Here is a 15,555-nt window from a genome sequence, read left to right on the forward strand (position 1 = left end):
GTGCATCTGTACATTATAACCACGTTTGTTAGCCCACTTTATCATACAATCTTCACTTCCTTTTCTGTTTCAAATTTCAATAAATGATTATACATTTTAGCAACTATATATTCATCATTTGTATACAATTAAAACAATGTTTAAAATAATATTTTAAATCTAATAAATATAAATAAGATAAGCACTGAGAGGTATGTCACTAGTTCTCTTGATTTTATTTTAATTTCCCTTTGATCAAATGTTAGTATCTAATGATGAGTTAACCATTTGTGTTTCCTATTGTGTCTTGTCTCTAAATATTTCTTATGCTGAGAGCCATAAAATTGTTTTCAGGTATAGAAATTTTCCCCATCAATAACAATTGTTATTTTTCTCATCTTAACACACCTTTTTTTAACTTTGATGTCTTAACAGAGCTATTTTGAAATAACAATTTCATATTTGTCGTAATGATATCCAGATATATTTTTCTCAATCTCAAAACCTGTTTTATTCACCAATTTTCTGACCTTCTATTTTTGTATTTTTTGTTAACATCTTTATCTTCTATTTACTAATCTTGAAACCTGCTAATGCATGAAATTATTTTAATTTGCCTATTAATATTTCAATTGCCTTTAAAGAAATTACCAGAAATAATACCAAGCCATCTGCAAAAGTTCTTAACTAATGTTTCTTTTAAAAACTTTATTCCCCAAATCTCTCATCTCATTTTGTTTCTATTCAAAACCCAAAATAAATAAGTGGGCACTTTTTTCTTCTTCTTTTTTGTATCTCAAAGGTTTTGTTAGAACTCTATTCACAACTCTGTGCTTTATGTGAAGTGCAAATCAATCTTACCCTTTTATAAAGTTATCTTCAAAATTCATATCTTCCAAAATCTTGAACAAGTAAGACCTGTTCAAATAGTCAAAGGCCTTCTCTGCATCTAAGAAAACCAATGAGGCTTGTTTAGTAGCTACAAATATTGTGGTTCTGGTTTTCTCATAGAATGTTAAAATACAGGGGTTTTTTACCCCACTTTCAGGTTATATAATGTAGATAACTTTCCTGACCATTTATTAAAAGGCCCCTAAGCTAGTACGTTTTAAGAAGACATCCTATCAGTCTTGCGAACTAGCATTGTGTCTTTGTGTGTTATCTTTATTGAGAATTTACTTTCATCCTAGATTTTCAGAGCATTGGTTTTCCTATGATCAAAATCCATTGACTTTAGCAGACAATTATACTGAATTCATAAATAACTTCTATCTGCAGCAAATTTTACTCTACCAATTTCTGCTGTACTCTGCTGCAAGGGTACTCTAGGGTAATATACTATAACTTTATTCAGATTTAAATGCCAGATGACTTTATGTCATAAGCTATATGTTATTTTTTATGTAACATTGCAAACGGACAATATACTCAACAAGATTCAGACAGAGTGGATGTCTATATACTTATAAAAATAAATAAATACAAAAGTAGTAGTACTTGACTGAATTACAAAGTATCAGATCTTTTCCAGGAGTAAAGAACTAAAAAGAGTACAATGAATAAAATATAGGTCAATACTATCTGCAACTTTCTGCATATTTCTTCCAATATGTATCATAATATGGCAGGTTGAACAAGTTTTGTGAAGCCATGACCATCTGAGACCTCTCATTTTGAAGCTTCTCCCCATCTCCAACTCCCAGTACATGCCACAAGTCAAAGTTATTGGTACTTACCGGCACCACAAAAAGGAAAACCCTTACCCTCAATGCTATAGTTGTAAAAATCAAAGGTTGATCTTTGTTTCACAGTTGCAGATATGTGACTTTTGATATTGACACATGGGGTCATCATGATATACTTTTCCATCAAAGACAAAAAGCAAGATGGTCGCCACTTTTCCCTCCTGTGCTTCTAGAAGATGAATGAACTGGTTAATCGACCTTGTATAGCCATCATTCAGGGTAATAGTAAATAGTTTCATTCCTTCCAAAGAGCCCAATATATGCTAACATCACTGCCCATCACCAATGCCCAAAACTAGGAAAAGTCTAGGACAGTGTTTTTTAACCTTGATATTGAAGATGTGTGGATTTCAAGCCCACACATCTTTAATTCACTAAGGTTGAGAAACACTGGCCTAAGGTGCTTTCTAGACTATCCTCTTAATAAAGCATTATTGAAAATACACAACAATAATACTGTTAGTTCCCCAGAAATGATCTCTTTGATAGCTATGCCCAGTTAACCATGATTCATCCTTCTAACAACAAAAAATAAATTTAATTTATGGCCATGGTATTTGGGGAAATCTCTTCCTAATTTATACAAATTGAACTACTCAGATGTGGTGGAATGTAGTCTGGATTCCCAGGAAGGAGGAGCTTCATTCCAGAAGGAAAAGAGGCAACAAAGTTTAGATAGTTTCGTCAGGAGAAAGAAAGTTAAGAAATGTCTTCCCTAGCAATTCTCAGATTACATCTTCAGTGATTCAAATAGTTGCTTTAGAATAGAATAGAATTCTTTATTGGCCAAGTGTGTTTGGACACACAAGGAATTTGTCTTTGGTGCATACTTGATTGAGGAACAAAAAAGGAAACTGCTTATAAGCAATTCCATGAGTCTTTCTTGGTTCTTGAGATCTGATATTACCTGCCCCAAAAGGTTGATTTCAAGAATGAGTTCAATAGCTACAGGCAAATGAAAGGAGTCTGCCTGTGTGAAGAAGGGCCCACATTTTTTATTAAGAGAGCAGGCTCCATATTCCAGACAAAATTAGCTAGTCAAACTCTGCAGGTCATGTTGTTAGTGAAGTGAAGAGTTTTAATTTGATTCACATCCTGCTTCTTATAATGGTCTTTGGCAACATGTAAAAAAGAATAATACCAGATAGGCCTTGTTTATTAATTTCCAATTTCATCAATAAAAGCAAAGCACAGCAAATGATTGGGGAACCACTCCGTTCCATTGTGCCAATATAATAAAATGGTGACTCTATCAGTGTTTCTCATAGGAACTGAGTTATCCAATGCTCAGCTCTCTGTCTGCAAAAGGTAATCACAATTCCCTTTTATTCTGATGTCAGTCCCCCTTGGCCATTGAATCACCATAATCTACTCAATGCTTGCCCAGCAGTCTCAGCACCGGCTCCGAGGGTCGGGTGTCATGCACACAAGTGCACGCAATCTGCCAGCTGCAATTAGCTTCCCCTTGTAAAAGTGCCTCCCCATCATACTTGTTGGTTGAGTTGAAAAATGCTCACACACACAGACACACACAGAGAGAGCTTGACTCCGTGTAGTTGGCTGTAAATATATATGCCTTGCCATGGCCCACTTAGGTGGAGACTGGTCATGAGGTTATTGATTTTCTGTCTCATAACAGAGAAGAAGTCACCCTTTCTGCTATAAAGAAGTGACACTAATAGATGCTCTGGGGCTGTAACTTCCTAACAAGTCTGGCTTAGCTGGCAGCTCTGTTCATGTCTTACAATTGTGATTTCCAAGCCTAGACTCCCCCACCACCCTGCTTCCATCCCCCACCCCCACCCAGAAATGTAAAAATACCAGAAAGCCGGAGTTCCTGGTCTCAGATCTTTGAGCTTTACAGTAGGGGCATTAACCTTGCTATTAGAATGGAAGTTACGCTAGGACAAAGGGATAACCAGCAACACACAGTTCACAGTTAAAATACAAAGGCAGCATATGAACACCCAAGAAGTGTTTATTTTCATCTTTGCACTTGGAACTACATGTGAATATTTGAGTATGCACACATTTTTTTTGTTTCCAAGGTGCCGGCTGTACCACTGCTTAAATCAAGGATCTTCAAACTTGGCAGGTTTAAGACTTGTGGACTTTAACTCCCAAAATTCCAGAGCTAACCTGCCTGGAGGAGAGATTCTGGGAGTAGAAGTTTTGAAGACCCTTGGCTTAAATAAACAAAAGGATACACATGTGCACAATGTACTATTGGAAATGCCTAAGATTTTCCTAAGCACATACAAGAAAACATTGGTGGGGGGCATTTTGAAAGGGGGAACCCACAAAACAGTATAGTGATAACTGGATATTTCCAGAAATCTGACAAAAACTGAGAACGTGTGTGTTCTCAGTGTGTGTGTGTGTGTGTGTGTGTGTGTGTGTGTGCATGCCTAAGGCCATAACTGGAATCTTGAACAGCAGCACTTCTTGCTTATATATTCATTAACATATCAAAGACACAAACTATGGAACAGAATTTCACCAGTGGAAGATAACGCTACTGCAGTCTTGATTATGACTGGCAGGAGTTACTAGCACTTTCTTGGAGTAAGTCCAGTTCTCATCTTGGCGTTGTCCTCATAGAAGTGAACACCTGCCATTTATAGTAGTGGGGGGTGGGGGAAACCAAGTGTTAAACCTTTAGAGATCCAGTTGGTAGTTCAGGATCACGGAAGAAGATCTTCTGACAGTCTCTAATGCTGTATTGTGCATAAAGATATTACCTCATGAATATTCATAGTATTCTTCTTGACAATTATTATAGGCTAGACAGTACTACTGTTACTACTACTACTACAGTGCATTTAATGACCGTTCGAAGTTACAATGGCACTGAAAATGACCAAAGTTCAGATGCTTGGCAACTGCTTCACATTTATGACCAATGGATCATGTGATCTCCTTTTGCGGCCTTCTGACAAGCAAAAGCAACAGAGAACCTGATTCATTGAACACCCATGTTACTAATTTAACAACTGCTGTGATTCACTTAACGACTGTGGCAAGAAAGGTCATAAAATGATGCAAATTCACTTAACAAATGTCTCACATAGCAACAAAAAAATGTTGTGGTCTTAAGTTGAGGACTACCTGTATAATGTATTCCAAGAATCCTCATCAATGGATCCTCCTCAATTTGTAGAAAAGTGTTCTGACCCACGCCCTGTTCCGACAAATCAAACACAATTCAAAAAGAACAAGAACCTTGTAATGCTTTTGCAAAATAATTAGCTGTGATAAGCACAAGCCTTGCCAAACTGTGCAAGACTGCCAAAAGATAACAGACAAGAAATAATTTGCAAAATAAGAATCTTCAAATACAAACTCAGGATACTGGAATGTCTACGAGGCTGTAGTTTCAAAATGTCTTTGCCTTCTGCAAAGAAGTTTAGTTTCACAGCTGGCTTTTATCTTCTTGAAGGAGGGACCATTACCTTGCAGCCTTATTTCCGAGTTGCCTGTGCTGTTGTAACTTCTCTTTCCTACGAGCAATCCTGTGTGCACGTGCATTTGGCACAGGCTCCTCAGGAACCTCCTCATCACTGCTGCCAGCCCCCACAATCTCTGAAGGCAGCAGTCCACTCCCTAATGGTCCTGGCCCCTCATCTGAGTCATCACTCTCCTCAGCCATCCGCACCTGCTACCAGCTAACTACAACAAAAAGTGACAAGTGCAGTGTTTGTGGTCATTGAATGCAGAGTATGATTTATAATGTTTATAAATGACTGGAATGATCAGAGTTGAGGGGATACTTATCAAGAATACATGATAGCACATTCAGAGATAATTATAACATATAAAGCTGATATAAGTAGTAACAGAAAAAAGGAATCCAAAGTGAATTTTAATCACTGTCATTGTTTAATACCATTGTCCCTTTATTACCTTCCCCCCTGTTATCCTTGCCTCTTTTGGTTTTAGATTAGAATCACTACTGGTTGTAAAGCTCTGTGAAATGCTTTGCTATGCATTAAATAGAAGCTTAGACTAAATAATATGCCTTCCCTACAGTATTTGGTAACCTTATGATATTTTATAAAGACAATAAACATTAGTGATGTGCAAATTGGACAAGATTCAATTTGCATCATTAACTTGATTTGAAAAATGGATTTGATTCCATTTTAAATTGCATTTTTGTTGTTGATTAAACAAAGAAAATTTAATATTATAGTCAGTACCAGTTGTTTTACAAGGTGAAGTTTTAAAAAAAGGAAAAGTTGATGGATTTTTTTCATCTATACAGTTCTGAAAAAAAATTAGGATGCAATACAGCAAGCATAACACTATAGTAATATAAAGGAATTTACAACCTGGTGCACATTACATATTTATAAAATAAGATATTAGATATTAAGGCTAGCTATACATTGCAAGCAAATTACTATTCCATTTTAAATTGCAGTTTGAACTGAAGAGTGGGATCAATTTGATTTGAATAATTTAAATTGGTAAATCAAATTGATTAAACAAAATGGTTTTTGCACATGGATAAGAATCCATTGTATTTTCAAACAGGCTTGAAAGAACCTGATTTGATTCAATGTACCAAAATGGATTTAGTAAGTCATTCTGAGGATTCAATTTGAAGGCGTGATTCAATTGAAAATCCTTTAAAATGAATCATCAGACTGAAATTGTGAAAGCCCTTAATGAACATATTAACTCAGAAGTGCCACAAATATAGCTGCATCTGGAAAACAATGTGGTTTGAAACATGGAGCCCTGCCATATGCATTTACTACAGCTCTGCTACATTAGAGTATACAGGGCTGCATATTGCATGATGACAAATAGAAATCAGCATTGATATCTCTAAGCTCCTAAAGAAATTTTTTTCTCTAAATCAGAAGAAATCAAACTACTCCTGCCTATCATACTTCAGAAACATTTGAAACTCTGGGCAGTTTGTTCTCTGTTTCTTAGAATTGTTTTCTCATTGCAAAGTTATCATGGCTCCCCCCCCCGCCCCCAAGCTCTTTAGCAGCCTATCAGAAGAAAGTTTGATTTTGCAAACCAAATGAGTACACATACCAAATGAATAAGCAGCATGTTTGGGGGTGGTGGCTAGGCAGGGGGTGGGCTTCAAAAATTTTTACCAAAGGGTTCTCTGCCCAGTTGCTGGGTGGGCATGGGCATGGTGGGCATGGCCTAGGTGGCCTCCTGCACCAAGCTGGGAGCGGGTCGTTTTTGCCCTCCCCGGACTCCAGAGGCTTTCCTCGAGTCTCCAGGAGGATGAAAAACAGGCTCCCTGGACTCCAGAAACAGGCCCATTTCCAGCCTTCCCAAACGTCTGGGAGGCCTGTTTTTCACATTCCCCGAGTTTCCGCACGCACCCTGCACTTACCTGCATGTGTGGGGCTGTGTGGGGACTCCTGGGAGGGGAGGGGTGGGTGGGGCTAGCCAGGTGTGGGAGTGTGTGTCTCTGTGTGTGTGTGTCTGTCTGTCTGTGTGTGTGTGTTTATGTGGATAGATAGATGATAGATAGATAGATAGATGATAGATAGATAGATAGATAGATAGATAGATAGATAGATAGGCAGGCAGGCAGGCAGGCAGGCAGGCATCTCAAGAATCTTTGTGGCAATCCGTATTTCTCTGCTGGTTAAAACTACTGTTTTCCTTCATCTTTTTTTCTGACTCTTTTCATGGTAGTAGAAAAAAAGCCCTGTATCCATTTCAGCAATGAGATTCCGTGGTTTTTATTGGAATAATCGGGTCCTTTGGGTTTAATCGGTCTTTGTTTTCAAGCCAACATGCACAGAATTCAATAAGAAAATATAAGGACATTATTTCAATCAGCTGGAAAGCAAATAAAAGGTTTTTTTTTAATGTCTGTTTAGTCTGGGGAAATTAAATAAATGCAATTGATGAATAAAATAAAATATCAGCAAATGTGCCAAATCATTAACAGAATATTAATCAACAACAAATAGCCCTCTTCACCAACCTTTTCCAAAGAGAAGCAGAAAAAAATGAAGGAAGAATAGCATACATGATTGAATTAGATATAGAATAAAGGAAACCAGAGTGGGGGGAGGGATTGGACTAGATGACTTACAAGGTCATTCTAAGTTTTTTAAAACTGGTTATTGCTTTCCACAATGCTTGACTTTGTTGAGTTAGATAGTCTGTCAATCTGTGTACCAGAGAAGCAGCTACAAAAGGAAAACTCTTCCTTGCTTCCAGCAACTGGAGAATTCTAGTCTAGAAATAGCCAAAAGCATTTTCAATAGAGTTTCACTTGCTGAACATTTTACACCCTGACACCAAGGCCACAAAACACACAAATGCGGTAGCGGATGCTGTAAGTCTTTAAAACTATTGCATTGCGTAAGATATTCTATCTAGCCAAAACCTAAGTCTTCACTAAAGAATTGGCTCTGTGCAAGCCAAAGCAAGCCATTATTTGGCCAAATTCATAAATCTGAAGCAGAAGCTTTTAATCACCTCTTGGTCACCATTTCAGTGAAAAAAACAAAAGGTATAGAGCAGGCTTGTCCAACCTTTCACCTTCCCTGGGCCACATTAGAAGATAAAAATTTGGTTTGGGCCGCACATAAAATAAAATAACAGTAACGATACCTGATCATCCAAAAAAACCATAGAAAACATTTTTTTCATAAGATATCATAAAAAATAGTCAAACAGGGAGAAAGGAACGCGGGGGGGGGGAAGCTCGCCCACCTCGCGCCTACCTCTCCTCCTGCAAATGGCCCGGCTGGATGCGGCAGGACTGGAAAGCGAGGACCGGGAGGCTTGGTGCAGCAGCAGCGGTGGTGGGGGCAGATGCCGCTACAACAGCTGCAGCGGCGGCAGTAGCGGCGGTTGGGGCAGAAGCCGCTACAACAGCTCTGGTGGCAGCAGCGGTGGCGGCAGTAGCAGTGGCGGCAGCAGCGGTGGTGGCGGCAGCGGCGGCGGCAACAGCAGGAAGTGGTGGAGCGGGACTCTTGGGCTGTGGCTGCCTCGACACGAGGAGCGCTCTGACAGTGCCTGCCTTTTCTGTTGCTGCTTGGTGTGGCGCTCACCTCGCACCTGCCTCTCTTCCTCCTCCTCGCTGGCTCGTCCTCTTGCACGAATGTGGGGGTGGGCACTGGGCCGCATTACGAGCCGACCTGGGCCACATGCGGCCCGCAGGCCGTGGGTTGGACAAGCCTGGTATAGAGGTACAGGTATGTATTTGTCCAATCCAGTTTCATCTGGTTAGTTTAGTGGATTATTTTGAAAAGTATGATTGATTTTCTTTCATATTTCTTCTTTGCAATATGCACATTTGAGCGTGTACTTATTCTAAACATTTCTCCCAGTATAAAGCATTTGGGGGCATACCTTCTTGCAATATACAGTATATAATTTTGTTTATATTTTTAAGAAGTGTGGACATTTTTGGATGCTTTTTTCTAATTGAAAACATTATCAAATACCTGGGGGGAAAGGTTAGGTTTTTTAACACATACATTCTAGTTCTTCTATGCTTTGGAAGGTGGGACTACAATAATGCTCTTGACTTATGACTGGTTGCTTAGTGATCATTCAAAGTTATGACAAAGTGTTACTTATGACCCAGATTTGAAGTTCTGATGGTTGCCTCCCTGGTCATGTGAGTGCATTTTGGGAGCTCAACAAGTTCATTACTGCTACATCCCACAGCCACATGATCATGATTTACATTTTTGGCCAACCATTGCAGACAATCGTTCTCTTAACTGTTATCTTATTTGCTTATCAGCTGTCATGAAAACATTTGTAAATTAGGATTCAGTCATGTGGTGACTCTCTTAATGATTGGCACAATTTATAACCTTAATTTCCAAGTCAATTGTGGCCATAAGTTGAAGGTTACTTGTTTGGATGGGGTTAATTTTTCATCCATCCCTTACTTAGAGAAAGATCCAGGAGCATAAAGTAAACACAGAGATTATCTCTTAACCACATAGCCAATATTATATATTGTGGCTGTTAATAAAATGTAAGCTTATCTTCCATTATTGATCTTCTCACTGAAGAATGCTCCATGAGCCACCCGGGGTCACCCAAACTGTGTTTTGAAAAGCAGTGATCTATTGCACGCATCTCTGTGCCAGTAATAAAAGCACACAGACTTAGTAACATAGATAATTTTCTTTTTCTTTTTAGATTGCATCAGAGAAAAACTCTTGGAACGTTACACAATAAAACTGTAAAATAAAATTCCAGACTGAAACCAAACAAGCAATATAAATAATAATCCAACAGTTTAAATAACTTCAGAAATAAGAATTTACAAAACTCCTAACATCAGCATTCAGCTGCCTTAAATATTTTTTTTTTACTGTTACCTGAAAAATAGAAGGGAGTTGATATGCAAGCCATGGATACGGTTGTTGTGATGTTTAGTCATTACGTGGCATTGGACATTACTGTATCAACATCAGCAATAGTTTACAAATAGTGCTAAACTGAGCTTTTATAATCTCACTTTTCAAAATTTCCCAAGTTTCTTGAGCTGTTTCCCCTTGAGCAGTGGTGCCAGTTTGCACCAGTTCGGGAGAACCGGTTGTTAACTTTCTGAGCAGTTTGGTGAACAGGTTGTTGGAAGAAATCATTAAGGCAGAGAACTGGTTGTTAAATTATTTGAATCCCACCACTCCCCTTGAGGATTCTCATCCATGGAAATTTTCCCAAGGTCTCCATAAGTTTATTGAAATTAGCTCTCTTAAAGTCCAAGACTCTAGTTTGACTTGGCTTGTGCTTGCATAATGTTGAATTCCAATATTGCACGATCACCCCACACCCCAAAGTCCCTGTAGCTTCAGCACCTTCTAACATTTCATCTCTCTTAGTGAGAATTAAGTCCAATATGGCTGATCCCCTTGTTCCCTTCTCTACTTTTTGAGAAACAAAGTTGTCTGCTAGGTTTGTCAGGAACCTGTTTGATCTCCCACTTAGCGCAGAGTTTGTCTTCCAGTTGATGTCAGGGTAGTTAAAAATCTCCTATTACTCTGTAGCCAATGTTTATTGAGATGTTAGACAAAAGCAGGTGGGATCTGTGTGTGAAATTGAAGACATGTGAAATGTTAGGATCTTATGAAATTTCTGGGTGGGAAACTGAGCTAGTGACCCACCAAGGTCATCTTAAGAGGTAATCTTCAAAGCACCTTTTGAAGTTCTTCAATCAATTTGTGAACACATTTTCTCTAGATTTCATGGAAAAAAAGGAAATTTTCCAACAGCTTTTCAAGAGTTAGATTTCTCTAAATGGTGATCATATCACTACTACCACCAGAAAAGCTGCTTGGAGGCTGTCCCTTGCTAAGTACTAAATCTGAGTTCCCTTTCTAAAGCAAGGGAAGGTGGACTCTGCTTTGATAGTAGCTATAAAAGACAGAATATTTCCCTATATATTTTGTCAATTTCCTAATGAAGTACAGGTAGACCTCAACCTACGATCATAATGGACTCAAATTTCCATCATAAGTATAATGGTAGTAAGTTAAAGCATTTGTGTGACTGCATCCAATTTTTTTCCAGTGGTCATTAAGTGAACACCATGGTCATTAATGGACACTGTTAAGAAAATCAATGTATTTATATATGACTATAGAACTATAGAAAATGTCATATCACATATGACTATAGAATGCAGCCATAAAGGTAAGTAGGTTGCCATGCGCCTGAAATGTGTTCATGGGATTTGGAGTGTGTTTGCAGCCATTGGAATTCCAGAACCAAGTCATAAGTAGCATTGAGAAGATCTGTTGTAACTTCAAACAGTTGTTAAGTTGTTAAGCAAGGACTAATTATAAGTTCAACAATATCATATCCCACTCTGATAGTTTCACTGAATTCTCTATTTCTCTGAAAGCATTTCTGATGCTCATTCTTTTGTTATCCAGCTAATATGAACTGGTAGGAATGGGATGAAATGGGAACCGGTATATCATGAAAATTCTCTGCCTGGAATAAATTCAAAGACGTTTAACTTCATTTGCTTGCTTAACTCTACATCATCGCTATTATTATGGTTCATCATACTGCCTGATGTTGAGACTGGATCTGGCATTTTTATCCACCTATCGAGTCCTTCCCAGGGACCCAAGGTAGGCAGATGTTGTTTGATGGTGTTAAATTATTATTATTATTAAATTATATACTGACAGATATAAACTTAAGATGACAGCTTGCCTAAAGCAACTTTGTGAGCTTAAGCTTGTAGTTACAGTTTTGTTTTGTTTTGTTTTTTAAAGAGAGATTGAGGTGGGTGTTCTTACTAGAAAGCCAATTACTGTCAGATTCTCCTGCCTTATTTATTGCGCTAGTTCATTTCTCATTATTAAATGGAAAGGAATTTAATGGCTGTTAAGAGGTGAGCCAAAGAAGAAACCTTAACTCTTTTTTACTCCTCCCTGCAGGTGGTCAGACAGTAGAATTAGCTGACTTCATGTAGAAAGAAACATTCCTTTACAAGTTGAAAATAAAAATGGTTTGACAATGACATAGGATTTCACCACTGGCTCTTTCTGAAGCAGCCAGAAGTGAAAAACAAAGGCAACTAATGTAAATTCTTTCAATGTTAATGACAGTTTTGTGAATAAATTCATGGGGGGCAAGATCAGAATATGTTTTATTCATCAACACTTTAGCAGCTAATATTTTGCTGCCCTAATAATGTCATAAAACATACCAGAGTGCAAAAAAAAAAGGGAGACTAATTGAAAATTGAAAATTGAAAATTACACACCTATCTCTTTACGCTGCATCACCTGTAAAGTCATGGAATCAATTATTAACCAATCCATTATCCTCCACTTAGAGACAAACAACCTACTCTCTAATAAACAATTTGGTTTCAGGAAAAAACTATCCTGTAATCTGTAACTCTTACACTGCAAAAACATATGGACAACACAACTCGATCATGGCAAAGCAATAGACACAATCTACATAGACTTCTGTAAAGCTTTTGATTCAGTGGTACATGACAAACTCTCCTAAAACTAAAATCTTACGGTATCTCTGGACACCTGCATAACTGGATAGAAGCATTCCTGTCAAACAGACAACAAATGGTCAAACTTGGGAGCATCCTATCAAATTCTGTACCTGTCAATAGTGGTGTCCCCCAAGGCAGTGTTTTAGGACCAACTCTTTTCATACTCTACATAAATGACCTCTGTGATCATATTAAGAGCAACTGTGTTCTCTTCGCTGATGATGTAAAGCTATTCAACACCACAGAAAATACTGCTGGTATTGTTAACCTAATCTTACGTAGCTTTTTCTCTGGTAATATTACACTACTAACTAAGAGCATACAAAACATTTGCTAGACCAATACTTGAATACAGCTCATCAATCTGGAACCCACATTACGTATCTGACATTAACACAGTTGAGAAAGTCCAGAAATATTTCACAAGAAGAATTCTCCACTCCTCTACTTGTTGCAGAATACTTTATGCCACCAGACTCGAAATTCTAGACCTAGAAAATCTAGAACTACGCCGCCTTCGGTCTGATCTAAGTATAGTATATAAAATCATACATTGCAATGTCCTACCTGTCAATGAATACTTCAGCTTCAACCATAACAACACAAGAGCAAACAATAGATACAAACTCAAGGTTAATCACACCAAACTTGATTGCAGGAAGTACGACTTCAGCAACAGAGTGGTCAATGTCTGGAATACTCTACCTGACTCTGTGGTTTCTTCCCCAAACTCCCCAAACTTTAACCTTAGACTGTCTACTATTGACCTCACCCCTTTCCTAAGAGGTCTGTAGGGGGCATGCATAAGCGCACCAACGTGCCTACCATCCCTGTCCTATTGTTTCTTTTCTTTTTTTATTTTTCTTATATGTATCCATGTATTCATAACTATGTTTTTACTTATACCTATTATTTTGTAAGCAATTGACAAAAATAAAATAAATAAATAAATAAAATTCTCTGCTGGCTTCCAAAGCAACTTTCACGGAAGGGAACACTTGTTCATTCAGAATGATTGACTGAAGGCAAGTTGATAGTATGAATCAGGAGAGCAAAGACCAAAACTGTCTGTAATTGAGGAATGATTCGTGAAAGTAGAAAGATACATTTTGCCGTAGAAATTGACTATGTTACAGCTGCTACCATGCTACAGTAATTGTTTCACAGATATGGACTTTATATGTTCAGTGTTAAGTTTGAGCAATGAGAGGCTGAACCAGAGCATGAGTGCAACAGTACTTTATTTTACAAATAAAGGGCTGACCGTGCTTGCCAAGCCTGGAACTGGCTCGCAGCAATCAGCAACTGGTTGGACCCCGCAGCCTGCTTTTATAGCTGGCTGCTGGAGAGAAACAACCAATGGGAATGGGGGAATATCGCCCACACAAAGTGAGTGGACCTGAGTGAGAACTCCTTGAGTCCTCAGGACATAACACCCCTTCCCCCCAGATGCGAACATGCATAGTCCTTGAGGTAGACGGGGGGGTTGTGTTGGCGCCCGGAGCGGCGCAACTCGGGAACGTTGTCTGTCTGTTCGGTATCAGTCTGTGACGGTTGAGCCGGCATAGTGTCGCCAACACTCTCTCTGGACTGGGCATCCTCGGAAACCACCGGGTTGGTTACTGGGGTCGAGCTCTCGTGGGTTGGATCAGGTTGGTCAACTCTCTGGGTGCTGTTGTCCGAGTTTGGGCTGACCGGAACGACCGCTGGCGCAGACTGGTCGCTGGGTGCGATGTGGCTGGGTGGCGGATGAGACGGTTCCCCTTCGACTGGAGACTCTGGATTCTTGTTTGCAAGGTTGCTGAGGCGCCTTCTGAGTTGGTCTATGTGTCTCCTCCAGACGCGACCATCCTCCAGCCTGACTCTATACGATCTCGGCCCGGTGACGGCGATGACCTCGCCCGGAATCCAAAGTGGGTCCCCAGCGAAATTCCTTGCGAATATCGGTTCCTGTAACATAAAATGTCTAACCCCCGAAGTGGAAGCGAGGGGAGAGTCAGGGCAGTATTGTGGGTGCAATCTATCTAATACAGTCCTCAGGCGCCGGCCCATCAGAAGTTCCGCTGGGGACTTATTGGTGACTGCACAGGGGGTTGAGTGCTGGCTAATCAGGAACCGTGAGAGTTTGTGGTGCCAGTCATCTCTGCCAAACCTAGCGAGGGCCTCTTTGGTGGTCCTGACGGCCCTTTCAGCCAACCCATTACTCGCAGGGTGAAATGGGGCTGTGAAAATGTGGCGAATGCCTAGGTTGGCTGCAAAACGGCTGAATTCTACTGATGCGAACTGTGGGCCATTATCGGAGACCAAGGAGTCGGGTAGTCCATGTGTAACGAACAGGCGCGTTAACACGTTGGTGATTGCTAGTGTGGTGGTCGTGGATAGCTGTGCCACGTCTATCCATTTGGAATAAGCGTCCACGACCACTAGGAACATCTTTCCATGCACGGGCCGGCCAGATCGATATGGATTCTAGACCAGGGGCGCTGGCGCTCTCCCATCTGGTAGGGGTGGCGATGGGGGAGCAGGACGGGATTCCTGGCAAATGCTGCAGGAACTTACCCAATTGACAATGTCCTCGTCTAGACCCGGCCACCACACGTAGCTGTGTGCTAATGCCTTCATTCTCACAATGCCGGGTGTCCTTCGTGCAACGCCTCCAGGACTCGGGTACGCAGCGAGGTCGGAATGACCACCGAGTGCCCCACAGTAGACAACCCTGCAAACTGGACAGCTCCTGCATGCGAGTCTTAAAGGGTGCGAATTTGTTATCAACGTTGCCTCCCGGCCACCCCCTCCTCACCCAGTCGAGCACCTGGGCGAGCGTTTGGTCTGCCTTGGTTT

At 39.9% G+C, this 15,555-nt stretch overlaps 1 long non-coding RNA gene across 1 annotated transcript in view; it reads left to right on the plus strand.

Moving 5' to 3' along the window:
• The window catches only part of LOC148126316 (uncharacterized), a 49,220-nt gene extending 36,813 nt beyond the window's left edge, over positions 1-12,407 (plus strand). Inside the window, exons 2-3 of the long non-coding RNA XR_015742599.1 lie at positions 11,618-11,821; positions 12,134-12,407. This is a non-coding gene — a long non-coding RNA (uncharacterized LOC148126316). The remainder of the gene's footprint in view (positions 1-11,617; positions 11,822-12,133) is intronic.
• The last annotated feature ends 3,148 nt before the right edge of the window (positions 12,408-15,555 follow it).

The sequence above is a fragment of the Pseudonaja textilis genome, chromosome 3 (genome assembly GCF_049901715.1).
Source record: "Pseudonaja textilis isolate UNSWEBS1 chromosome 3, rPseTex1.2, whole genome shotgun sequence".
NCBI lineage: Eukaryota > Metazoa > Chordata > Lepidosauria > Squamata > Elapidae > Pseudonaja > Pseudonaja textilis.